Here is a 26,667-nt window from a genome sequence, read left to right on the forward strand (position 1 = left end):
AGAAAAAATATTAAAGTTTTTATTCATCCTGTTGATTCACTGTACATATTGAATTAAGCTGCAGTTCACCTTAAATCTTCCAAATTAGATTATATGTGCGTATTTAAAGATGTTATTTTATGTGAAAAACAGAAATCTTTGGAGGAAGGAGTAATGAAAAGGAAATAGAGGGAGTATAATCAAATGCTTTAAATATATTTTGGAAAGAGCCTAAGGAAACTGTCACTTCTGATAATTAATAACCATTAACAAAATAACTAAAAATAAATAAATAAATAACACACTGCCATCTAGTGTTCTTTAAGAGAGCCATAATATGTCTTGTGAATAAAATATTTGTGTTAAATAAACTTTGTTCATGCATAATTCATATTGCCATTGGCCAATTATTTAACTTAATCAATAAATATATATCAAATAAAATTCCATGATAAAAAATATAAATCAGTTAGTCATTGTTTGATAAAATGTAGTCATGTGCTACTGAGAAAGACGTGTATTCTTATGCTGCTGAGTGAAATATTTGGTAGATGTCTCTTAAATCTAGTTGATCTATGCAGCTGTTTAGATCTGCGGTTTCTCTGTTGAGTTTTTGCCGAGTTGATCTATCTAGTGGGGAGAGTGGTGTGTTAAAATCCCCAACAATTAATGTCTTTGGATCTATGTGGGATTTGAGGGAAAGTAGTGTTTCTTTGATAAATTTGGGTGCTCCATTGTTTGGCGAATAGATATTTAGAATTGTAATATCCTCCTGAAGGAGAGATCCCTTAATTAGTATGTAGCGTTATCTCTTCTAACCAATTTCTATTTGAAGTCTATTTTATCTGATATTAGGATTGCAACTCCCGTCTGTTTTGGGGGGCCGTTTGCTTGGTAGATTTTGCTCCAGCCTTTAACATCGAAAATGTGTTTGTTTTTACAGGCAAGATGTGACTCCCGATGGCAGCAGATAGAAGGATCTTGTTTTATAATCCAACTAGACAGTCTATGCCGCTTAATTGGAGAGTTCAGTCCGTTAATGATAAGAGATAGGACTGAGAGGTATTTGAGAGTTCCTGCCATTTTATCCACCTTCTTGGGGGCTGCAAAAACTGGGTTCTTCCTATGGTTCTTGGATTCTCAGTTTGGGTGCAGTTTCTTGGCCTTTATTGTGGTCTTGTTGACTTTCTCTTTATAGGGCATCTTTAAGAATCTTTTGTAGGGCTGGCTTGGTGGAGATGTACTGTTTCAATTTTTCTTTGCTATGGAAGGTTTTTATTTGGCCTTCAGTTATGAAGGAGAGTTTAGCTGGGTACAGTATTCTTGGTTGATAGTTGTTTGATTTTTACAGCTTGGCATACATCATTCCAGGCTCTTCTTGCTTTGATTGTCTCTGCTGAGAAATCTGAGGTGATTCTAATTGGTTTCGCTTTATAGATGATTAATCTTTTCTCCTTGACAGCTTTAAGGATCTTTTCCTTGGTCTGAGTTGATCCTGTGTGGATTATAATGTGATGGTCGGATGTCCTATTATGATCTAGTTTATTTGGGGTTCTAAAAGCTTTTTGTATCTGAATAGGCTTATCTTTTTGCATGTTTGAGAAGTTCTCTGTTAGGATCCTGTTAAAAAAATTTCCTAGACCATTACCTTCTGTTTCTAGGTGCACCTCTACACCCATTCTCCTTAGATTAAGCCTTCTGATGGTGTCTTCCAGGTGTTGGATAGACCTATCATATTTCTTGGACTTGTCTTGGATGCTTGTATGGTCTTTCTCTATAATATCTAGGCTGTCTTCAATCCCCGAGATTTGGTCTTCTGCATGGTCTACCCTGCTGTCAAGAATTTCTACTTTGGTTTTTATTTCTTTTCCTTCTAATTGGTCAGCTAAGAAAAGTCCAGGACCAGATGGTTTGACAGCAGAATTCTTCAAGCCATCAAAGCAGAACTCACACCAATACTCCTCCACCTCTTCAATGAAATTGAAAGAGTAAATCACTACTGAACACATTCTATGAAACCATCATAACCCTCATCCCAAACATTTTCATATGGACTTCACCTCAGTCTACAACATTCCTTCATTATTCTGTCCCTGATGTTTTTATACTGTCAAGACATAATAAAACCAGTTTGATTTACAGCATGAGAAGTTATCCACCTGGCTGACTTTGAAGCAGAGCATGGTCAATAGAGAAGATGCCTTCTGGTTTCTCATTACATGTAATGGCTTTTGTAATGATTGCATTCTATTTAGTATTTTAAAAAAACTGCTGGCTAGTTTGTGACCATTTGGGTAAATGCCCCAAAGTGGTATTGTTGGATCATAGAGGAGCTCTATGTGGAGTCTTTGGAGGAAACTCCATACTAATTTCTAAAGCTGTTGAACAAGTTTACACTCCCAACAATAATGCTTTAAGGTTCCATTCTGTCCACATCACCACCAGCATCTGTTGTTTTTAGAGTTCATGATTATAGCCACTCTAACTGGGGTGATGTGGCATCTCAATGTTGTTTTGATTTGCATTTCTTTTATGGCTAGAGAGGTTGAGCATTTCTTCATGTGTCTATTGGCCATACTGTTTTCCTCTTCAGAAAAGTTTCTCTTTAAGTCTTTAGCACACTTATTTATTGGGCAGTTGTTTCTTTGAGGATTTGTCGTTGGGGGATTTAGTTTTTTGGTTCCAGGTATATTTTAGATATGAGACCCTTGTCAATTACCAGCACAACTATGTTTATTGAAGCATTATTTATCATGGCTAAAATATGAAACAAACCCAGATGTCCCTCACTAGATGAAAGGATGAAGAAAATGTGATATATATATATATATATACACACAATGGAATTCTATGCCTCCATCAGAAAGAATAACAATGCCCCATTTGTTAGGAAATGGAAAGACTTACAAAAAATATATTAAGCCAGGCCCAAAAAAACATAGGTAATAGGTCCCATGGTTTCCCTTATTTGCAAAAACTAGTATATGTCTGAGACAAGCAGAAAAGGGCAGATAAGTTGATGTTAGATGAAATGAACCCCAAGATAAGGATTCAATTGTTTTTTTTCTTTATTGCAATTGTTTCAAACATTTACCAGATGATTTCTTTGTTGATTTGTATGTCCATCCCCCATGGTATAACCCATGCTTTCACTGTATTTGTTGTTGGTATAACTTGTGGAGGGGAAGGGAAAAAAACAAATCATTTAAATAGGGATGCAGGTGGACTCATTGTAATAATGAGATGTACAAATCCTTATTTCGAAAAATGAACTTTACAACCTTGGTGGGATGGGGAGTGTGGGGGGAGATGCGAAGGGATGGGAACAAGAAGCAAAGGAGGCAACAATGCTTGATAAAAAATATACTCATTATCTTGCCCATGTAATTGTAATTGTTATTCCTAGAAATTTATGCTAAGTATTTCACAAGTTTTTTTTCTCTTAATTCTTAAGAAAACATTTGCTATAATTCTAATATTATTACCATTTTAGTGTTAGGAAATATTGTAATTAAAGGCACTAAGTTCATGGCCCAAAGACACACAGTGGGGAAGGAAATGATTCAAAATTTCAAAAAGTAAACAATAAAAAAGTAGGTAAAATCCTCTCCATTCCCTTACTCTCTCAACTCAATATTCATGCTGTCCAAGAAATAATAGCATAGCAATTATTGCCCACGTTAATTGTTTTTTTTTGTTAAAAAATATATATTTATTTCAGTTTTTAGATGCTTCAGATGTTACAGGCCATCATGATTTAAATATGAGGGAAAAACATTTTAGAAAGGATAAGAACCTTTTGTTTAAAGACTGAAATATAAATTGTTCATTCACTTTTAAGAAACAAAGTTCACAATAACCTATTAAAAAAAAACAATCATTTTCCCCCTTAACTTAATGGAGATTTCTCTCTAGTGAAGCTTTTTGTAAGAAGATAAAATTTTTCATTTTCTTGAGACTGAATTGATGAAAGGGCATATGGTGTCCCCAAAAATGTCTGATGAGTAAGAACATTAAAATGACTAAACTGATGGGACACATTTAATTCATTATGATAAACCCAAGAATGGCTATATGAATCTTGTTCTGAATTGCTGTCCTCTCCTTCAGAGCCCACGGTAATTGTTTTCTGTCACATTTTGTCTTCAACACAGTGTTGGTAACATTGGGTTATCATGCTCAGAGCTGAGCTCATAAATTGAAGTCTAAAGAGAGACAAATTTCTTCTGTTCCACAGTTCCTGTATACATTTTAAAAAGTACTAAAGGGCTGGGAAGGTGGCTCAGTGGTAGAGCGACTGCCTTGCATGCATGAGGCCCTGGGTTCGATTCCTCAGCACCACATAAGCAAAAAAGAAAAAAGGCGGAAGTGGCGCTGTGTCTCAAGTGGTAGAGCACTAGCCTTGAGCTGAAGAGCTGAGGGACAGTGCCCAGGCCCAGAGTTCAGGCCCCATGACTGGACCCCCCCCCAAATAAAGTACTAAAACTAGCTGGTAGCTGGTGGCTCACACTTACAATCCTGGCTACAGAGGAAGCTGAGATCTGAGGAATGCGCTACAAAGCAAGCCCAGGCTGGAAAATCTGTGAGACTCTTATCTACAATAAACTACCAGGAAAGCAGAAGTGGCACTGTGGCTCAAGGGGTAGAGCACTAACCTTTAGCTGAAAGGCCCAGGGAGAGTGCCCAAGTCCAGAGTTCATGCCGCATGACCAAATTTTAAAAAAAAAGATTAAAACTTTTAAATACCATCACTTACTGTCTTTTAAGAATCCAAAAATGAAATAAATTCACATATAATCACTCCAAAATGCTTTAAAAGTGGGAGATGATAAACAAGCCTCCATGAAGTAAATTTTCTTCTATTTTTTAAATTATTCTGAAAGCCTTGTGCTGGTTGGTCACACCTGTAATCCTGTCTACTCGGGTATCTGCTCAGGAACTTGAGATCTGTGGATAACCGTTCGAAGCCAATCAGGACAAAAAATATTCATGAGATTATTTAAAAAAAATTACAATGGAATTCTATGCCTCCATCAGAAAGAATGACATTGCCCATTTGTTAGGAAATGGAAAGGCTTGGAAAAAATTATATTAAGTGAAGTAAGCCAGGCCCAAAGAAACATAGGTTCCATGGTTTCCCTTATTTGCAATATCTAGTATATGTATGAGTCAAGCAGCAAAGGTCAGATAATGTGATGTTAGGAAAATGAACCCTTACATATGTATTTAAATGATTTTTTCTTTCATGAATTTTTTTCTAACGCATTTATAAAATTATTTCTTTCTTGCTTTGTATATCCCTCCCCCACAGTATAACCCCTGCTTTCACTATATTTGATGTCGTTATAATTTGTGGAGGAGAAGGGGAAAAACAAGTCATTTAAGGATACAGGTGGACACGTTGCAGAAATGAGAAGTACAAGTTGTCCTGTCAAAAACGAATTTTACAAATTTGGTGTGGGGGGGAGTATGGGGTGGGGGGTGGGGGGAGGCTGGGAAGGGAAGTGAAGGGTAAACAAAGGAGGAGGCTGCAATGCTTGATAAGAAATGTACTCATTATCTTGCCCATGTAATTGTACCCCCTCTGTACAGTATGTTCACAATAAAAATAATGAAAATATTAAAAAAAATTAATGAACTAGCAAAGAGCCAAGAATGGAGATGTAGCTTATATAGTAGCTCATCAATCTAGAGAGGAATGGCCTAGCGGGTCCTTGATACACTGAATTCAAACTCTGAGAACAAAAATGCGCAGGCATGCACACACACACACATACACAAACACACATTTATTCAAAATATCTGCATATCAGTGTTTTGTATTAATTTCTTTGTTAACGATATTATATGGGTAAAATAGGGGAAATATTCTCTTCCATCCCATAACATTTTTATATTTTTTATTGTAAAAGTACTGTACAGAGTGGTTACAGTTACATGAATAGTTCATTTCCTATCAAACATTGTTACCTCCTCCTTTGTTTTCCCCCCGCCATCCCTTCCCTCCCAGCTCCACAAGTACACTCCCCTCCCCCACCCTCCTAAATTGTAAAGTTCGTTTTTCAACATACTGTCTTGTGCGTCACATTGTTGCAATGGGTCATACTGTATCCTTATTTTACTATTTTGTTTTTTCCCTTTCCATCCCCAAATTAGAGAAGTGTATATACAAGATGGAGGTGCACCAACATCAGATACAGTGAAAACAGGGCTTTAACTGTGTGGGATGCACATATAAAAATCACATCATACATTATAAATATATTAGAAACCACAGGAAGGAATACAAAACCACTTGTGTCCTTATCATGGGGTTCATTTACCTTAACATCATCTTATCTATTCATATGCACATGCTTTTGACCTTTTTTTTTTAATTGTGAAAATACCATACAGAGGAGTTACAATTACGTGGAAAATGTAATGAGTACATTTCTTATCAAGCATTGTTGCCTACTCCTTTTTTTCGCCTTACCATACCTTCTTTGCTTATCCCAGATATGCATTAGTTATTGCAAATAAGGGATACCACAGGACCTATGATTCTTTTTTTTTATTGTGAAAATGCCATACAGAGGTGTTACAATTACATGCGTGAGTTATTGAGTACATTTTTTTTATTGTGAGAATACTGACAGAGGAGTTACAATTACATGGGCAAGATAATGAGTACATTTCTTATCAAACATTGTTGCCTCCCCTTTGTTTCCCCTTCCCATCCCTTCCCACACTCCCCCACTTTTCCCACCCTGTCCTCCTCCCCCCAAAGTTGTAAAGTTCATTTTTTGACATAATAACTTGTATATCTCATTGTTGCAATGAGTCCACTTGCTCCTCTTTGTTTCCCCTTCCCATCCCTGCCCATCTCCCACCCCCTACACCCACCAACCCCTCCCCCCCCATCCCCCCCCACTGTCCACATCCCTCAATACCTGGCCAAAATCATTTTTTGACATAACGACTTGTTCATCTCATTGTTGCAATGGGTCCACCTGCATCCCTTTTTCAACGATTTGTGTTTCCCTTCCACTGCACAAAGTATACCAACATCAAATACAGTGAAAACAGGGGCTTTAGCTTGCAGGAGGAACATACAAAGCAACAAAGAATTCATCTTATAAATATCTTAGAAACAATCGCAAGAAATAAAAACTATTTGAATCCTTATCTTGGGGTTCATTTTGCCTAACATCAACTTATATGATGTTTTCTGCTTGTAGCAGACACATACTAGTTATTGCAATTAAGGAATCCATGGGACCTATCTTTCTTTGGGCCTGGCTTACTTCAATTCTTTGAGCCTGGCTTAATTCACTTAATATAAATTTTTCCATGTCTTTCCATTTCCTAACTGGGTGATGTCATTCTTTCTGATGGAGGCATAGAATTCCAGTACACACACACACACACACACACACACACACACACACACACACACACACACACACACACACACACACACACACATTTTCTTGATCCATTAGTTTACTGTGGGGCCTCGGGTTTGGTTCTGTATCTTAGCTTTGGTAAATAATGCTGCAATGAACATAGTTTTGCTGGTAGTTTTAGTATGGTCTTGTTTGTGATCATTTGGGTGAATGCCAAAATGGGATTGCTGGGACTTAGGGGCGCTCTATTGTAGTCTTTTGAGGAACCGCCATACTACTTTCCAAACTCTTCGAACAAGTTTAAACTCCCAACAACAATGCATTAAGGTTCCCTTCTGTCCACATCCCCTCCAGCATCTGTTCTTTTAAAAATCTAGAATGCTTCACGAAGTTGAGTGTCATCCTCAGTCAGGGGCTATTCTTCTCTTTATTGTTCCAATGTTAGTGTATGTGCTACTGAATTGAGCACAGAACATTTTTTATACATAAAGTGTAATTGATTTTCTTAAACTAGACAATTCCACAAAAATTTAATTCAAAAGAATTGTCGTGAAATTTTAGAATCATGTATTTCTTACATAAGAACACATTTAAGAATAAAGTCAAGTTTGACATGTCAAAAACAAAATAATACCAGATATTTGTTGTTCAACAGATGTGTAGGAGAAGGAATTCAATTAATCTGTACAAGGAACCTGCCATAATGAACACTATAGAAAGTGTTAAGGTTTGTTAAAAGTTTTAATGTTTTAAATATGTTTAATTTTGGGAATTTGCTCATATATGCCAAAATTAAGACTATTTAGCAGGTTATAAAACTTTTTCATAAAGCATTTAAGATTCATGGTACATACTACTAAATATGTACATTTCAGAGTTTATAGAAACATTACTAATGAGAAGTTGCAAAGTGTTTGTGTAAAGAAGCAGATTTAAGACATTAACTGCACAGTTTCTGTTAAAATTTAAAGGCTTCTTTACTTTATATATTAGTGAGGAACAAATGATGGTATAAGCCATATACAAATGATGAGATGAACCATAAATAATAATCTTAATAATAATAATAATAATAATAATAATAATAATAGTAATCTTTAAAGACTACTCATAGCCTATAAAATTCTTGTTGAACATCATAGACTTAGGCAGTTTTAAATGTACAGCAATATGAGAAAATAATAAATCGAATATGTAATACATTTCAAATACTGGAAACAGTGGTAATTGTTTTTTTATTTTATTAATCATTAATATTTATGTATTGGTTTTCCTTATTTGTAGCATTGTTTTCCTTGTTGTAATATAAAACAACTTTATGTAAGTCATCATTAGGAAGTACTTTGAGAATGTTATTGGGATGGCCACACTGTTTTTTTATAGGTATATGTGAATTTACAAAGAGCAAAATTAATAAGAACAAAATATTGATTAAAATTTTATCAATTAGAATCTGAATCAGGAGTGTTGATAAATGTCCACACCTAAAATCTTAGCCCTAGACGGAAGCAATAGTGTTACAATGTTGAGCACACAAAAGTGAGAGACTGTGTTTTGTTTTGTTTTTGTTGGTTTTGGGGCTTGAACTCTGGGTCCTGGGTGCTGTCTCTCAGCTCTTCAGCTCAAGGCTAGTGATACTACTTGAGTCACAGCAGCTCTTCCATCTTTTTCTGCTTATGTGGTGCTGAGGAATCAAACCCAGGACCTCATGCATGCAAGGCAAGCACTCTACACTGAACCACCCTCCCAACACCAGAGAGACTGTGTTTTAAAAAATCATCTAAACAACATTTACTTTCTGTTTTGTGTTATATAATGAAATAAAGAATATCTTTTTGTATTTTTGAATGGTCATACTTCTAAATTTATATTAAATTCAGTCACTTTATCCTTTTCAAAGTCATGTAATATCTCAGAGTTTGCTTCTGTAAAGATTGTTTTTGCATTGATAATTTATTTTGAATCATTTTTATTTTTTATCAAAATCACTTTATAGTTTATGGTGTTTTGTGTTTTTTTAAGTGTGAAAATACCAGACAGAGGGGTTACAATTAAATGGGCAAGGTAATGAGTACATTTCTTATCAAGCATTGTTGCATACTCCTTTGTTTCTCCTTACTATCTCTTCCCATCTCACCCCCCTTACGTCTCATTTTCCCCTCCCCTTTCCCCAACCAAAGTTGTAAAATTTGTTTTTCGACATAATGTCTTGTATATCTCATTGTTGCAATTGATCCACCTGTATCCCTATTTAAAAAATTTTTCCCCTTCCCCTCCACAAATTATACCAACATCAAATACAGCGAAAACAGGGGTTATACCATGTGGGACGGACATAAAAAGTAACAAAGAAGTCTTCTTATAAATATGTTAGAAATAATTACAGAAAAGAAAAAAAAATTGAATTCTTATCTTGGGGTTCACTTCACCTAACATCAACTTATCTAACAATTCCTGCATGTCTCAGACATACACTAGTAATTGCTAATAAGGGAAACCATGGGACCTATGTTTCTTTGGGCCTGGCTTACTTCACGTAATATAATTTTTTCCAAGTTTTCCATTTCCTAACAAATGGGGCAATATCATTCTTTCAGATAAAGACATAGAATTCCATTGTGTATATATACAACATTTTCTTGATCCATTCATCTACTGAGGGACATCTGGGTTGGTTCCATATCTTAGCTATGGTAATGCTGCAATAAATATATCTGTGTGGTAGCTTTAGTATGGTCTTGTTTGTGATCATTTGGGTAAATGCCCAAAAGTCGGATTGCTGGGTCATAGGGGAGCTCTATGTGGAGTCTTTGGAGGAACCTCCATACTACTTTCCAATGTGGTTGAAAAAGATTACACTCTCACTAACAATGAAGTAAGGTTCCCTTCTGTCCACATTCCCTCCAGCATCTGTTGTTATTAGAGTTCTTGATTATAGCCATTCTAACTTGGGTGAGGTGATATCTCAGTGTTGATTGATTTGCATTTCTTTTATGGCTAGGGAGGTTGAGCATTTCTGCATGTCTTTATTGGTCACCCTCCTTTCCTCTTCAGAGAAGTTTCTCTTTATGTCTTTAGCCCACTTATTTATTGGGCAGTATTTTCTTTGAGTATTTGTTGTTGGGGGATTTAAATTTTGATTTCCACATCTGTTTTAGATATGAAACCCTTGTCGGTTGTATGGCTAGTGAAGATCCTCTCCGATTCCGTGGGCTTTTCATTGATCCTGCTAGCTATGTCCTTTGCCATGCAGAAGCTCTGCAATTACATGCAATCCCATTTGTCCAACCTTTCTTTCATTTGTTGTGCTTTTGCATTTCTTTTCAGAAAATTCCAGCCTTTGTCAAGGAGACCTAGTGTTTCTCCTATTCCATCCTGTAATGTTTTCAAAATATCTGCTTTGACTCCGAGGTCTTTGATCCATTTGGACTTGATTCTGGTACAGGGTGATATGTAAGGGTCTAGCCTTAATTTTCTACAAGTGATTAACCAATTTTGCCAGTACCATTTACTGAACAGCCTTTCCTCGATTTTATCTTTTTAGACCCTTTATCAAATATTAGATGATTATGGGTCTGTAGGTTCATTTCTGGGTTTTCAATTCTATTCCATTGTTCCTGAGATCTTTTCTTGTGCCAGTACAAAACTGTTTTAATTACTATGGCTTTGTAGGAGAGTTTGAAATTTGGTATTGATATTCCTCCAACACTGTTCTTTCTGTTAAGGATCGCTTTTTTCAATTGGGGGTCTTTTGTTGTTCAATATGAATTTTTGGATTGCCTCTTCTATTTCCTTGAAGAATGCGGTTGGAATATTGATAGGTATGACATTGAACTTGTAGATAGCCTTGGGAAATATTGCCATTTTCACAAGGTTCATCCTTCCTATCGAGGAACATGGGAGGTTTTTGCAACTTTCTAAGTTCTGTTTTGATTTCCTTTTTCAGATTTTAAAGTTTTCATCATAGAAGTCCTTCACTTCTTTGGTTAATTCCTAGGTATTTTATTTTTTGTGGCGCTATTACAAATGGAAACGCTTTCTTGATTTGAGCCACACTTTTCTCATTGTTGGCGTACAGAAAAGCCATTAATTTTTGAGGGTTAATTTTATACCCTGCTATTTTTCCAGGTTTGAATCAGCATGAGTAATTTGGGAGTGGTGTCCGTGGGATTCTTTAAGTACAAGATCATGTCATCTGCAAAGAGGGAGAATTTTAATTCTTCTTTCCTTATTTGGATCCCTTATTTCTGTAGCTAGGCATTCTAATACTAGGTTGAAGAGAAGTTGAGAGAGTGGACATCCTTGTCTCATTCCCGAGTTAAGCAGAAATGGCTTTAGTTTTTCACCATTAATTATAATGCTGGTTGTACGTTTTCCATATAGTTTTTATTGTATTGAGGAATGTTCCATGGATTCCTAATTTTTCCAGAACCTTCATCATAAAGGGGTGTTGGATCTGGTCCAATGCTTTTTGTGCATCTGTTGAGATAACCATATGGTTTTAATCCTTGCTCTTGTTGATGTGATAAATTATATTAATTGATTTGTGTATATTGAAACAGGTTTGCATCCCTGAAATAAATCCTGTATATTGGTGTATGATTTTTGGATGAATTTTTGAAGTCGATTGGCCAAAATTTTGTTGAGAAGTTTTGCATCAATGTCCATCAAAGAAATGGGTCTATACTTCTCTTTCTTTGATGAGTCCGTGTCTGGTTTTGGGATGAGGGTTATGATGGCTTCATAGAATGTGTTCGGTAGTGAACTATCTCTTTCAATTTCATCGAAGAGTTGGAGTAGTATTGGTGTGAGCTCTATTTTGAAGCTCTTGTACAGGTCCTGGGATTTTCTTACATGGGAGGTCTCTTTTTGCTGTGTCTATTTCAATGCTTGATGTGGGCCCCTTAATATGCTTTAACTCATCTTGGTTTAGTATTTGCATGTTGATAATTGCTAGCAAAAGGTCCATTTCTGCCAAGTTTTCAAAGTTATTAGCATAAAGATTTGAAAATACTCCCTTATAATGTTCAGAATCTTGGTTGTTTTCTGTGGTGATGTTTCCATTCTCACATCTGAGTTTATCTATTTGGGTGTGTTCCTTCTTTTTCTGATAAGATTTGCTAAGGGTTTGTCAATTTTGTTAATTTTTTCATAGAACCAAATCTTTGTTTTGTTGATTCATTCTCTTTTTTTTTAATTTCTAATTCATTTAACTGGGATTTAATGTTAATTATTTCTTTCCATCTATTGAATTGGGGTTTATCTTGGTGCTCTTTGTCAAGGTGGTTCAGATGTCTCATTAAGTGGTTGGTTTCAGATCAGTCTAATTTGTTGGTGTAGGAACTCAGAGCTATAAACTTACCTCTGAGTACTGCCTTTGCAGTGTCCCAGAGGAGCTGGTAATTTGTGTGTTCATTTTTGTGGAATATCATGGACATTTGAATTTCCTTTCTAATCTCTTCCATGACCCCCTGGTTATTCAACAGTGTGTCGTCCAGCCTCCATGTGTTACAAGACTTTTTTGGTGTTGAGTTCTAATTTTATTCCCTTGTGGTCTGAGAGGATTCAAGGTGTAACTTCAATTTTTCTGAATTTGAACAAGTTTGTTTTGTGACCTAAAATGTGATCTCTTTTGGAAAATGTTCCATGAACTGCAGAGTAAAATGAGTATTCTGATGCTAATGGGTGAAATATTCAGTAGATGTCTGTTAAATCTATTTGCTCTATGCAGTTGTTTAAATCTGCGGTTTCCCTGTTGATTTTTTTTTTGCTGATTTGATCTATATAGTGGGGATGGTGGTGTTTAAAATCCTCAACAATTAATGTCGTTGGACCTATGTGAGATCTGAGGGAAAATAGTGTCTCTTGGATAAATTTTGGTGCTCTATTGTTTGGCAATTCCATATTTAGAATTGTAATATTCTCCTGAAGTAGAGAACCCATAAGTCTCATGTAGCGACCTTCTTTATCTCTTTACAGTAATTTTAATTCGAGGCATATTTTATCTGATATTATTATTGCAACTCCTTCCTCTTTATGGCAGCCGTTTGCTTCGTAGATTTTATTCCATCCTTTCATTAACAAAATGTGTTTGCTTTTATAGGTAAAGTGTGCCTCCTGAAGGCAGGAGATAGAATTATCTTGCTTTTTAATCCAACTAGACAGTCTATTTTGCTAAATTCGAGCTTTAAGTTAATGTTGAGAGGTAGGACTGAGAGGTGTTTGGTAACCTCCTTGGGGGCTGTGGAAACTTGGTTTTTCCTATGGTTCTTGGATTCTCAGTTTGGGTGTGGTTTCTTAGCCATTATTGTGGTCTTGTTGGTTTTCTGTGTGTAGGTCATCTTTAAGTATTTTTTATAGGGCTGGTTTGGTGGAGATATATTTTTCAGTTTTTCTTTGCTATGGAAGGTTTTTATTTGACCTTCAGTTATGAAGGAGAGTTTAGTTGGGTACAGTATTCTTGGTTGAAAATTGTTTGTCTTCAGGGCATGGCATACAGCCTGCCAGGCTCTTCTTGCTTTACTTATTTATGCTGAAAAATATGAGGTGATTCTAATTGGTTTTCCTTTCTAGATGATTGATTTTTTCTCCTTGACATTTTTAAGAACTTATTCTTGATCTGAATTGGTCCTGTGTGGATTATAATGTGACAATGGGAAGTGCTGTTCTGTTCTGGTCTATTTGGGATTCTACAAGCATCTTGTATCTGAATAGGCCTATCTTTTTGTATGTTTGGGAAGTTCTCTACTAGGATCCTGTTAAACAGATTTCCTCAACAATTAACTTCTGTCTCTACCTGCTCCTCTACACCATTTGTCCTCAGAGTAGGCCTTCTGATTGTGTATTCCAAATGTTGAATAGATCTATCATATTTCTTGGATTTGTCTTGGATAGTTGTATGTTCTTTCTCTATAATACCTAGGCTGTCTTCAATCCCCAAGATTCGATCTTCTGCATGCTCTAATCTACTGTTGTCTTTCTACTTGGTTTATTTCTTTTCCTTCTAATTTGTTGGCCTTGATGGCTTCAAATTCTTTGTTGGAGCCTTGTTTTCGATCTTCTATGAACTTCTTTACTTCCTTAATTTGGTGTTCTCAAATCACTTAGTTGATTGGTTATGGATTACTTGGACTCCCATTCCTGCTGTCGGGCTCCATTCAGCATTCCCTGTGTGGTCGCCCTGAATTCTTTCAGCTGTCTGTTTATGGATTCCATGAATGCCTCTATTGATCTTTGTCTATTCTCATCCCAATGTCACAATTCCTGTGTTATGCTTTAATTAGCTTCCTCACGTTCATGCAATTCCTGTAGTTACCTTTGACTGTTCTCAGCCTACTCACACAATTCCTGTGTCTCTCTTCATCTGTTCTCTGCCTGCTCACGCAATTCCTTTCTTTCTCTTTGACTGTTCTCAGCCTGCTCACGCAATTCCTTTATTTCTCTTTGACTGTTCTCAACCTGTTCACGCAATTACTGTATCAGTCTTTGAGTAGTTTCCTCACAGTCACGAAATTCCTGTACTAACGTTTGGTTTGCCTCCTCTCTCTCTCCCTCTCACGTTCAAACTGAGTCCTTTGCAAGCTTTCATTCTTTTCATTCACCACGTTTACCAGTAGTGTTTATAGTGCTCTTTGCAGGAACTCTCCTCCGGATTATTCATTAACTGTTCTGTCACTGGATTATCATGAATGGGAGTTGAGATACCCAGACTTGCCATTTTTCTCGTGTTTTCCGGCTTGTTCTGCACAGTTGATATGAAAGTGACACCAATTTTTTTGCTAAAACACTATTTTAAGGCAAGCATCAACCAAAGTCCTGTAGTTGCATAGTCAAAATGGCTGCAGAAAGAACCTAGTGTAACAGATACAATCTATTCAACATCAAAAAACTATGCATTAATGGGCTAAGAACAGCAAAGATGAATTTTTCAAATCAGAAATTATTATGTTTAAGGAGAAATGTGGGGGAAAATAGGATTAGAAATATGTGGAGAAATTAAAGTAAATTTAATCAAGTCCTAATCTCAGAGAGGGAAAGGTATTGGACAGAATGATAGGAGAGAAATTAAAGAGAAGATAATCAAAAATGGAAAAACAAAAATTTAAATTTAAAAAGTGAAACATTTAAAAATTATGTAACTTTAAAGAAGTGATATTGAAAGAAGAAAAGGATAGGATGACAGGAGGGGATGATAGAAAGGAGACATGAAAAACTAAAAAATAAAAATTCTTAAAATATTTACTTAAAAATTATATGGTATAAAGATATAATACTGCTATTAAACATTTAAGCCTAAAAGTTTGTGAATTAAGTAATACATTTCTGGATTAATTATGTACACAATGGGGGATAAGTTCTAATAATTGATGAAGGGTATTTATCTGGGGATGAGGCAAAACAGCAATTAAGTCACGAAAAAAAAAAAAAAAAGAAAGACAAAAAAATGAAAAGAATCAAAAAAATAAAAACAATTTAAAAAGGACCAAAATGTCAATATCGATTTTTTAAAAAAGCACACACAAACACACACACACACACACACACACACACACACACACACACACACACACACACACACACACACACACACACCTAAAATAAAAATTAGGAGAAGAAGAAAAAAATGATTAATAGAAAACAATTAAAAAATTTTAAAAAATGGTACCAAAAAGAGTTGTTTAATTTTCGGGGGTGTGTGTGTGTGAGGAATGGGAAGATCCTGTATCTCCCCGGTATCTGTAACCAGTCTCTTCGTGGAGTCTTTGGTCTGCTTGTGGTGTTTGGTTTTCCTGTGGCCTGATTGATTTCTTACATCAGTTTGTTTGAGCAGTCAATAAAATGCTCCGCTTTATCCAGGATCTTGTGATCCTCCTTCAGGCTCGTTCAGTGGGAGGGAGATCTGTTTTGAGTATCACGAAAGAGAAATATGGCTGTTTCCTCTAGTTTGGATATGCTGTGATGAGGCTACGTTCTGGGTAGGGTTGAGGCGTTTCAGCAAACAGTAGCTTTTCCCTGAGGGGCTAGCTCCTGAGACACTCCCAGACCCCAGCCTGGAGCCATTCTCAAGGTTTATGTTTATTGAATTTCAATTGATTGTCTAGGCTGCTGTAGGTAGGGGCAGCCTCTGGTTCTGTTAACCCAGTGAAGATAGTCACTCCTCTGGGGGGCAGAACTCTCTCTGCTTGGGCTAGGTGACTTTCTCCTGGGTGGATCTGAGCCTGGAAGGTCAGGTCAGATACCTATGACCTGCTAAATGACTCCTTTGTTTTCTTACAAGACCTGAGTTGGAGCTAGTTGCTCAACCTGGCCTTTCTCAGTATCAAAGATGATGTCTGGTGGGAGGGGGAGGGGCAGCCTTCCCACCTCTGCTCCATGAGAAGGAGTGAGGATGTCAGGATTCTACTCAGGCAGGAGTCTTTGTTCCTGGTTATCTCTGGTCTGTGATCTGCAGGATGAATTTATCTGCTCCTTTTCAGTTCTTATTGGTGTTGAGCAGAATCCGCTCACCCACTGCATATGGCGCCTTTGTCCTGGACACTCTGTTGTAGATATGGTGGCTATGGGAGCCACAGATGCTGCCACAACCGTGGCTACTGGCAAGTGCTCAGATCTGTCTTCTTGCCTGGATCTTCCCTCTCTAGTCAAACTCTGTGTACAGTGTTGGCACACTTGGTGTGATTATCTAGGCTAGTACTGTTCACTGGAATACTAAAACTGCTTTGTATGTGAGAGCTTGTTTAGCCTCCAGGTTCTCCTCTACCATCTTCCTCCGACCTCCATGAAATGCTTTATATTTTATGTTGATTGGTTTTTATGCAACAAATACCTTCAAATGTACATGTAGTGTCAAAAGATAGGCATATGAATATTCTCATACAGCTCTTATTTATCTGTTATGCACTTTCACTATTATGATATTTCTCTCTCTCTTATACTCTCTATCATTTCCTCACTTTCTCTTTCATGCTTCATGTCTGCTGCTTAGAATTTCTGGTGGTCTACTATCATCCTTCAGGATCCACTGATTTGTGGGAACATGATATGGACAATCAGTTACCTTTGCCTTATTGAAGAGTTACAAGTTATTTGCCATTCTAAATGGTAAAACAACAGATCTAGGAATTCCTTCTCAATTTTATTACTATTATAAATTTTATCTCATAAGAATAATTGGGATGGATAAGATACTTTTAACCTGTGACCTAAAAGTACGTTTCCTTTTACAAACAACCTTTTCCTTTGAGTATCAGTGAGTAACTACATGTAATGAAAACAAAGCTATCCTATGGAAAGTAGACTGAAAAACAAGATAATGGGGACGTGAGTACAAAGGATACCCGTCATAGAGCACAGATCCTCAGAGCAGTTTATCATGTACACTTTGTGAGAATGACAATGTGTTAGGAACTATACATTAAATCACTGAACACTTGATATATATATGCAAATATATTTATATATTTACATTTGTTTATATATGCATATATGTATGTGCCCTTATATATGTACACGTGTATGTTACTCTACTCACAAATACACACATACATATACCCATGTATATATGCACACATGGAGAAAGACACATAGTTACAGTCAACATAAGTTTCACTAGTTGTTGAATATGCCTTAGATGGAATTCTTGGAACCAAATATGTTGAAGATGTATTTGTCTCTAAGAGTTCTTTTACCACTCCTCTTATCTCTTAAAACTGGTATGTTTTAAGACATGAGATTCGACTTGAAAAATGCAGTACAAGTGATAGGAAGTCATTCGGAAATCTCAGTAAGTAAAGGTCGTATGGTGTCACCCTGCTCCCCATGGAATGCTTGCTCTTGTAGACTCTCAACAACCAAAGTAGCAGGAGAGTATCCTATCAGAGTATATACTATGGGGGGGGCGTTGGATGGAGGATGTGGGTGATGTGAAGGGAAGGGATGGTAGGGGAAAAACAAAGGATTTGGTAACAATGCTCAATAAGAAATGTACTCACTTCCTTCCTTATGTAACTGTAACCCCTGTGTACAGTGTCTTTACAATAAAAATATATATTAAAAAGATACAAGGAAAACTTCTGTACTTATGGGAAGTTGTATTTATCAGTCAATATCGGTAAGATATTGGTTTTAGGACCACAGGCATATTAAAATGTTGGATCCTCAAACTTTTTCTTGAACACAGTATATTATTTACATTAAAATGTGTACACAACCTAGTTCAGAGTAATTGCTATGAAACATTTTACTACATTTTATGTTTGTAATGGAAAATAAAAGTATATGCACTATCAACAGATAAACATTTTTTCAATTTTTTTTTGTCTTTTTTGTCTGCATTTTGTGGATGGAATTGGGAGAGCAATTTTGAAAAGCTCAAATTTCATCACCAAGAGCTGTCTGCAAAATGTAAAAGGATCTAATATAGCATCTTGAATAGTATGGAACTGCTAAGTACTTGAATTGTGACATTATCAGAAAGTCTAACCATGCAAGTATTTTTAAAAGCACAGCTGCTAGATTTCTAATGGAGAGCTTTCATAACCCTTTGTGAAACACAAGTCAGAACCTCATTGAAGTATAGATTGTTTTCCCTCACCTTTCTGTCAAGCTCAGTCATTATCAATCAACATTTAGCTAATCTTGAATAATCCTCTAATAACCAAATGTTGATGGAATGTTCATATGCAGAAAACCTGGGAAGGCAAACTTTTTCCAGTTAAGACAATCTATATTCTATGCTCCAGAAGAGAGAAAACTAGGTAAGCATCTATTTACAACCTTCTGAATAGTTCTGATTCTGCCCACATCAGTTATCTAACCATACCTGTGATGGAGTGAGAGGATTTGAAAAGAATTTAGTGACCTAAAATTTAAATTTAAATGTGGAATGAAATTAGTTCCAATACATTACATTAAGATATTTAGAAACAAGTGAAAAACCCAAAGGTCTATATGATTTTTTTTATTGGAAGTGTAGGGATATTGGAAATTGGTTCTCTATATTTTAAGCAACTTGCAAGAAGAATTGGCAAAACACAATTAACATTCGGAGTAGACTTGTCACACTAATTTTTGTATATTGAAAGGAGTACAAGCCTCAACAATATGTAAGTGCTATCCTCTTATTTATCTCTAAAATTTTATGCATCTGGTCCATTAACATTAAAATTTCAAAAAAATTAATTTTTAGCTAATTGTCCAAAGGGGTTTTGCTTCATCATGTCAGTGTTGAATAGAGAATATGTGCATTTCAATGTACAATGCATCTGGATAATTGTCAACCTTTCTATTTTTCTTTCTTCCTTTACCCCAACCCCACATATCCCTTCAAGTTTCCTACTTATATTTTCAGTTATGTATATTGAGTTATATGACTGTATTATTCCACCATTTCCATCTCCATTCTTCTGCCCTACTCCCTTTATGCCCAAATCTCCCTTTTAAGACTGATTTCAACTTCATGGGATTTTGTTAAATATCTCTGCCATTGGTATGTGACTTTGGGCTTGCCATATCCTCTCTTCCATGTTTGACTTACATAAATGAGGATATTTCTACATTTTTTGAATCTCTGAATGTCTGAGTAAGGTCATTAATCTGGGTATCCTTTTCATTTTTTAAATTTCAAATATAATATAAGCTTTGTTTGACTAGTCATTTTCTTAAAATGAGTGATATTCCTGAACACTAATATTTTGGTAACAAATTGAGACTGTAGTAACCTTGATGATAATAGTAACCAATCTATTTTAAGTAGATTGAGATGCAACTAAAGTATTTTCATTATATTTATTTCTTAGTGATCATTTTTAATGAATAAATGAGACATTTCCATCCAGTTTAGGTTAAGATCGTTAAGTAATGGACTAGATGGTAAGTAAATCCGAAAATGTTTTAGGCTACAGGGGTTCAGGAAAATGTAGGATCAATGGATACTACAGTATTTTTCCTGATAATAGAATTTGAGGGCAAGTTATTTTATAATGGTTCATGTTAGGGAACAAGATAACTTCAGAGGAAGAGTCAGAAAATTTGTGGGAATCAGGGCAATCTGAAACTCATTTCCAGAGTGCAAACTGATTAAAACTAGACTATTTTTCTTAAACATTAGAATTGGACTATCATTAGGGTGAAAGTGAGGTTTCAGTTGCAGCTGTGGTTAGTGTTAGCATTAGGGCAATGATAAGTTTAGTGTAAAACTGAAACTATCTTTGAATAACAAGTCATGTGAGAATTAGGACGAATGTGAAATATGAACCTGCTAATTATATTAAGATTAGGATATGGTTAGTGTGAGGGTTAGCCTCAATATTCCATTTAAGGTTAGGGTTACAAAAATGGCAAGATAATGAGTAAAACTACAAACTATTTTTAGAGAGATTAGTTGAATCAAAGTTAGGATGAATAAATCTAATGTATTTGTATGGCTTTTAGAATCCAAAGGCTATTATTATTATGGTTATGGTTACTGTTCTAGTTCAGGTTAGACTTAGGGGTAGGGAAGGGTAAGCTTTAACGTAAAACTGAGAGTTTTCTGCTAACATTTTCAAGTAAAATAATTGTGAAATTTAACAAAAACTACAGAGTTTTCCTGTTCAAGGTTCAATAGGGTTAAATTTAGAGTTAGGTTTCTAGTAAGGTTTAGATATATAGTTAGGGTTAGGAAGTAGAGTATAATTTAAGTAAACCTGCAACTTCTTTTTAGAGATATAGGAGTTCAGTAAAAGTTAAGATCAGTGGAATCTATGATAGTTTTCATGATTTGAAGATTTGAGGTTAATATTCATAATAGGGAACGATTTCAGAGTCCAATTCAGGGAATCTGTAGGATTTGGTGCAAAGTGCAAATAAATCATTTCAAAGACCATGAGTATCTGTTAGGATATATATTCCATTAATTTTAGGATTGGGTTACTATTATCATCAAGGTTACTCTCAGGGTTCTCACCAGGATTAGAGTTAGGATTATGGAAATGGAAGGTTGAGAACTTGAGTGATTTACTTCCTTTGTGTATGTATATGCACTTTTCTAAGGCTAGAAGTCAAGGTTTGGGTTCTATCCCTGAGCATTATGCTGTAGGCTAGCATTCTACCACTTGAGCCATGATTCCACTTCCATCTTTCTTTGGCAGTGAATTGGAGATGAGAGTCTCACAGATTTTCCTATCCAAACTGACATTGAACTGAGATTCCCAGATCTCTGCCTTATGATTAAAGGTAGGATTAAACTCATGAGCTACAAGTGCCATGGAAAGTGCCTGACTTTTATTGATTGTTTTTACTTTTGTTCAAGATCAACATTGAATTCAATATCTGAAAGCATTGCTCACTAGGTAACAAGTTGCCCCTTGAGCCATATCTCCAAAAATGATTATCTTAAATAGCTGGAAATCATTAAATTTTCTTCAGATGATATGTATCATTAGTGTTGTTCTAAAAATTATCCTAACCAAAACAGATTTGTAGACCCTAGAGGTGATCTGAGCAGATTCTTATGGTTCGCTTCTAATTTTGGGGACATGATTTTTTTAATTATTATTTCAAGTAGCAAAGGAGTTAGTAAACAAGGCAGTTTCTGTGTACAATATACCTTGATCAATGCTAACCCTTTCAACATTCACATCCTTCCTCTATGTACCTCTTCCTTCACTCTTCTTAATTTTGTAGGATATTTACTAGATTACTCTGAGCACTTCCTCCATTTTCTCCTGGTCATTCTTGTACCTTTTCCCCCTTCACCCCTGTTTTGACTAGCCACTTACATATGATCCAGCAACTCTACTCCTAGGCATTTACTTGAAAGAATACAAACCAGGATATAGTAAATATTTCAGCACAACCATGCTTACTGAATCAACCCAGATACCCCTCAAGAGAGAAATGATTCAAGAAAATGTAATACACACACACACACACACACACACACACACACACACACAGAGGAAATCCTACTTACCCATCAGAAAGAGTATTGTACTATTTGTATCTCTCATTTCTCCTTTCTTCTGCCTGGTATCCCATTGTTGTTGTACTGTCCCTGTACTGCAGTAAGTGACACATGCAAAGTGATGTAAAAGATTGTCAGTGTTATCGCCTAGCCATAGATTCCTAAATATGAGTTCTATGCTCATTCTCTTTGTTTATTCATGCCTTTGAGTAGTGATTGCAGTTTCATTTTTACCATTTGCTACACAGAAAAGAGATGAACCACGTGTATATATATATATATACATATATGCACATACATGTATATACATACATACATGGATATTTGTACACATATAGGTATATATTAAATACTTGAATAAAATTTATATTTTTGAGAATTATGGAGCTAACAAAAATCACATGCATTTTACTTCTTAGTCAATTCTTTCAAAGCCTAAATAACTTTGTCTCCTTTGAATACATAATTTTAAAGAGAATATCACCATCTCTAATCTTTCAGTGGCCTTGAAATTAGATGTTCAAATGAGAAAAAGTTATTTAGGCTTTTTGGTGGAAGAGAGGAGTATTACTAGGGTTCTGTTCAGGTTTTCTCTGCTTGCTAGATAGGACTTTATTTTTATAGCAACAAGCAGCTCAATTACTTTTGCCATACTTCTACTCCATTTTATTTACTTGAAGTTTTGAACTTTTTGCCCGGTCTGATCTTAGATTGACTGAATGATCTTAGATTGCTTCTTATGTCTCCCACACAATTAGCTAGGATTGCAGATGTGAACCACTATGGCCAGCTCATTTGTTGAGATGGATGTCTTGGCAGTTTTTTCTCTGGCCTAGCCTCATTTCTGCTTCCTGATCAGCTGGGTTTACAGATGTAGGCTACTCTATTAGGTGTACATGACACCTTTTTTTAAAAGAGGTTTATATTGAAAAATAAAGTATATAGGGGTTATAGTTACATGAGCAAGGTAATGAGTAATTTTCTATTAAGCCTTGCTACCTCCTCCTTTGTTTTCCCCTACCCTTCCTTCCTTCCAACCTGCACAATTACTCCTCCACTCCCACCTTCCCCTCTTCCCTGCCTAAATTGCAAAGTTCCTTTTTCAACATAGTGTATTGTGTATCTCATTGCTACAATGGGTCAGCCTGTATCCCTATTTTAACAACTTGTTTTTTCCCTTCCCCGCCCAAAGCTAGAGAATTGTGTATACAAGATACAGGGCACTGACACTGAATACAGAGAAAACAGGGGTTATACCATGGTGGAGGAACATACAAAGAAACAAAAAAATCAGATGTTATATTATAAATCCCTATCTTGTAGTTCAATTTGCTTAAGAATATCTTATCTGGTCATATGTACATACTATTTGAACTTTTATTCTTGTCCCAGATATATACTACTTATTGCAAATAAGGGAAAGTATAGGACCTATGATTTTTTGGGTCTGACTTATTTCAGTTAATATAATTTTTTCCAAGACTCCACTTAGAGCTCACCCAGATATCCCACTTTTGGGCATTTACCAAATGATCAAAAACAAGAACATACTAAGCTACCAGCACAACTATGTATAATGCAGCATTATTTACAATAGCTAAGATATCAAACGGACTCAGACGCACCTCAGTAGATGAATGGATATATACTTATATACATATGTATGGAATATATACATATATACCTATGTGTATATATATATATATATACATATATGTGTGCCACACTTTCTTGTATATATATGCACATACATATATATGTACACATATATGTATATGTATATATCTGTATGTATATACATACATACATATATGTGTATGTATATACATACAGATATATACATACACATGTATGTATGTATGTATACATACATATATATATATGTATATGAATTCTATTCCTGCATCAGAAAGAATGACATCATCCCATTTGTTAGGAATTGGAAAGATGTGAAAAAAAATATAGTAAGTGAAATAAGCCAGGCCCAAATATCCATAGGTCCCATGGTTTCCCTTACTTGAAATAACTAATACAGGGTACCATATAATCATATAAGATGCTGTTAAGTGAAATGAACCCCAAGATAGGGACACAAATGATTTTTATTCCACAAGCTTCTTATCTTTATATAATCCCCCACATAAATTTGGAAGTGAGTTGTGGTTCAAGTATAGAGCACCACCAGTTAGGGAAAAAGCTTAAGTGAGAAGGTAAGGTTTAACCACAATATCAGAGTTTGAACCACAATATCAGCACTCAAATAAGTTTATTTCTTTCTTTGAGGTTTTTATTAAATTGCTCAGAAAATAGCAACATTATATTTATGTTTAACAGTAGTATTAAAATCATGTTATATTTATTGATGTTATTCTTTATTTTCCTAAATTTTACTTACTCATTAATAATATCCAGTAATGAAAAGAGATGAATACTGTTTCTCAAGTTTTTATGACAGTTGAGTATATGAATGAAAGATGCATACAAGGAGTTTGTACTGAAAATAGATATTTCAAAGCTCTTCACATAAATAAATTATAGTTGAATAAGCTGTGGACATGTATGAAATAAATTAAAGAAATCACAAGGAAAGATAAGGTATGATTCTGGAAACCACACAATTTTGGAAGAAAGAAAAAGGAAAATATGTAGCTTCTGGTAAGAACTTTGTAACCCACCTATACACTTGATTCCTTATTTCTAGTGGAAGTCATTTCAGTTAACTTTATTTTACAAAGTAAAACATGATTGACATTTGATATTAACTGGCCTCTGTCTCAGGTAAGCTATTATTCTAACAAGGTGCCAGGAACTCATGCCTATATTCCTAGCTACACAGAGGGCTGAGATCTCTAGATCCTAGTTCAAAGCCAATTTGGAGAGGAAAGCTGGTGAGTCGTTTCTTTTCAATTAACCACAAGAAAAGTAGAAGGGGCACTGTGGCTCAAAGTGGCAGCACTAGCCTTGAGTAATAAACCTCAGAGACAGAACCCAGGCCCTGAGTTCAAGCTCTCTGAAATTATTCTTATCAGGATTTCTCTAACTTGTTTAGAAGAATGTTTTAAACTTAGGGATTTTTTATTTCATGTTGTCAGCATTGATTTTTAAGATGTGTAGAGAAAAATTATTTATAGTCAGAACTGGTTTGTATTGTTTTGTATTACACATTGCCTCTACACCCAGAGATCAGCAGTAAAGTAGATGGCCAAATCCTGACTGTTGGTAATGTATATGGATATGTGTTTCTTTTAGCAAAGAAAAAAATTATGAATTGGTAGCCCTTATATATAACACCTTAATAGTAATTATATAATTACTATTATTACTAGTATTTTTTTGTCAGTTGTGGGACTTGAACGCTAGGCCTGGGCATTTTCCCTCAGTTCTTCAGCTCAAGGCTTGCAAAAGTGCCAGTTCACATTTTCTGACCCTTAAGTTGGAGATAAGGGTCTCACAGACTTTCCTACCAGTGCTAGCTTTGAAAAGAGACCTTCAATCTCAGCCTCCTTAGTAGCTAGGATTACAGGTGTAAGCCACTAGCACCTGCCAGTACAATTATTTTGAAAAAGAAAAAAACCCACGATTGTATCCTTAAAAATTCACAATATGGCAAGTGTATCTGTAACGTAAGTTGTATCAAGGAACCATCGGCAGCAATCATTTTCAGATCTCACTATGTCCTGTCCAATGCCAGATAATATTACATTAATTTATTTTACTTTTTCCTAACAAAGTTTATTATGAATGTACAACAGCACAATTTTCTATGGAGTATAAAGAATTCTTTAGCTCTGGTGCTTGAAATCAGGGCATAGGCACTCTCTCTGAGCATCTTTTGCTTAAGGCTAGCACATTACCAATTGAGCCATAGCACCACTTCCAGTTTTTCTGCTTATGTCATACTGAGGAATCAAATCAAGTGCTTTATGCATGCTACCCTAGCACTCTACTACATTCCCAGTCATTGAGTCTTTTGTTGTTGTTGTTTTAAGATAGCATTTTACTATGTGTCCTTCTGTTGGCCTAAAATTTAGACTAGTCCCAAGCCTACTCCTAAATCAGCCTCCCAAATTCAGAGATTATTGACATTGACCATCACATTCAGCCCATGATTCTTTGTGATACTCTTTTCAGATATAGAAAGAGTTATTCTGTCTTCCTTGGATTGGATGGTTTTTGCTGTTAATCACTATTAATCACATTTCTTGTCCTGGTATGTTGCCCCTTCTAGATCAATAGAAATATTTCAGGTTCTGATCTTGAAAATGGTCCTTGCCATCCAACATCACATTTTGTGAAAAGCACTAGCTGGCCTAATGAGCATGGCAGCCAGCTGGAGCTCAGCTATCTAATGGCCTT

General features: G+C 35.6%; 1 non-coding gene across 1 annotated transcript; it reads right to left on the reverse strand.

Moving 5' to 3' along the window:
* Positions 1–7,734: 7,734 nt before the first annotated feature.
* Positions 7,735–7,836, reverse strand: LOC138812358 (U6 spliceosomal RNA). The gene has a single exon (XR_011367603.1). It is a non-coding gene; the product is annotated as a U6 spliceosomal RNA (small nuclear RNA).
* Positions 7,837–26,667: the final 18,831 nt, after the last annotated feature.

The sequence above is a fragment of the Dipodomys merriami genome, unplaced genomic scaffold (assembly GCF_024711535.1).
Source record: "Dipodomys merriami isolate MVZ:Mamm:240054 unplaced genomic scaffold, mDipMer1.0.p SCAF_567, whole genome shotgun sequence".
In the NCBI taxonomy this organism is placed as follows: Eukaryota; Metazoa; Chordata; class Mammalia; order Rodentia; family Heteromyidae; genus Dipodomys; species Dipodomys merriami.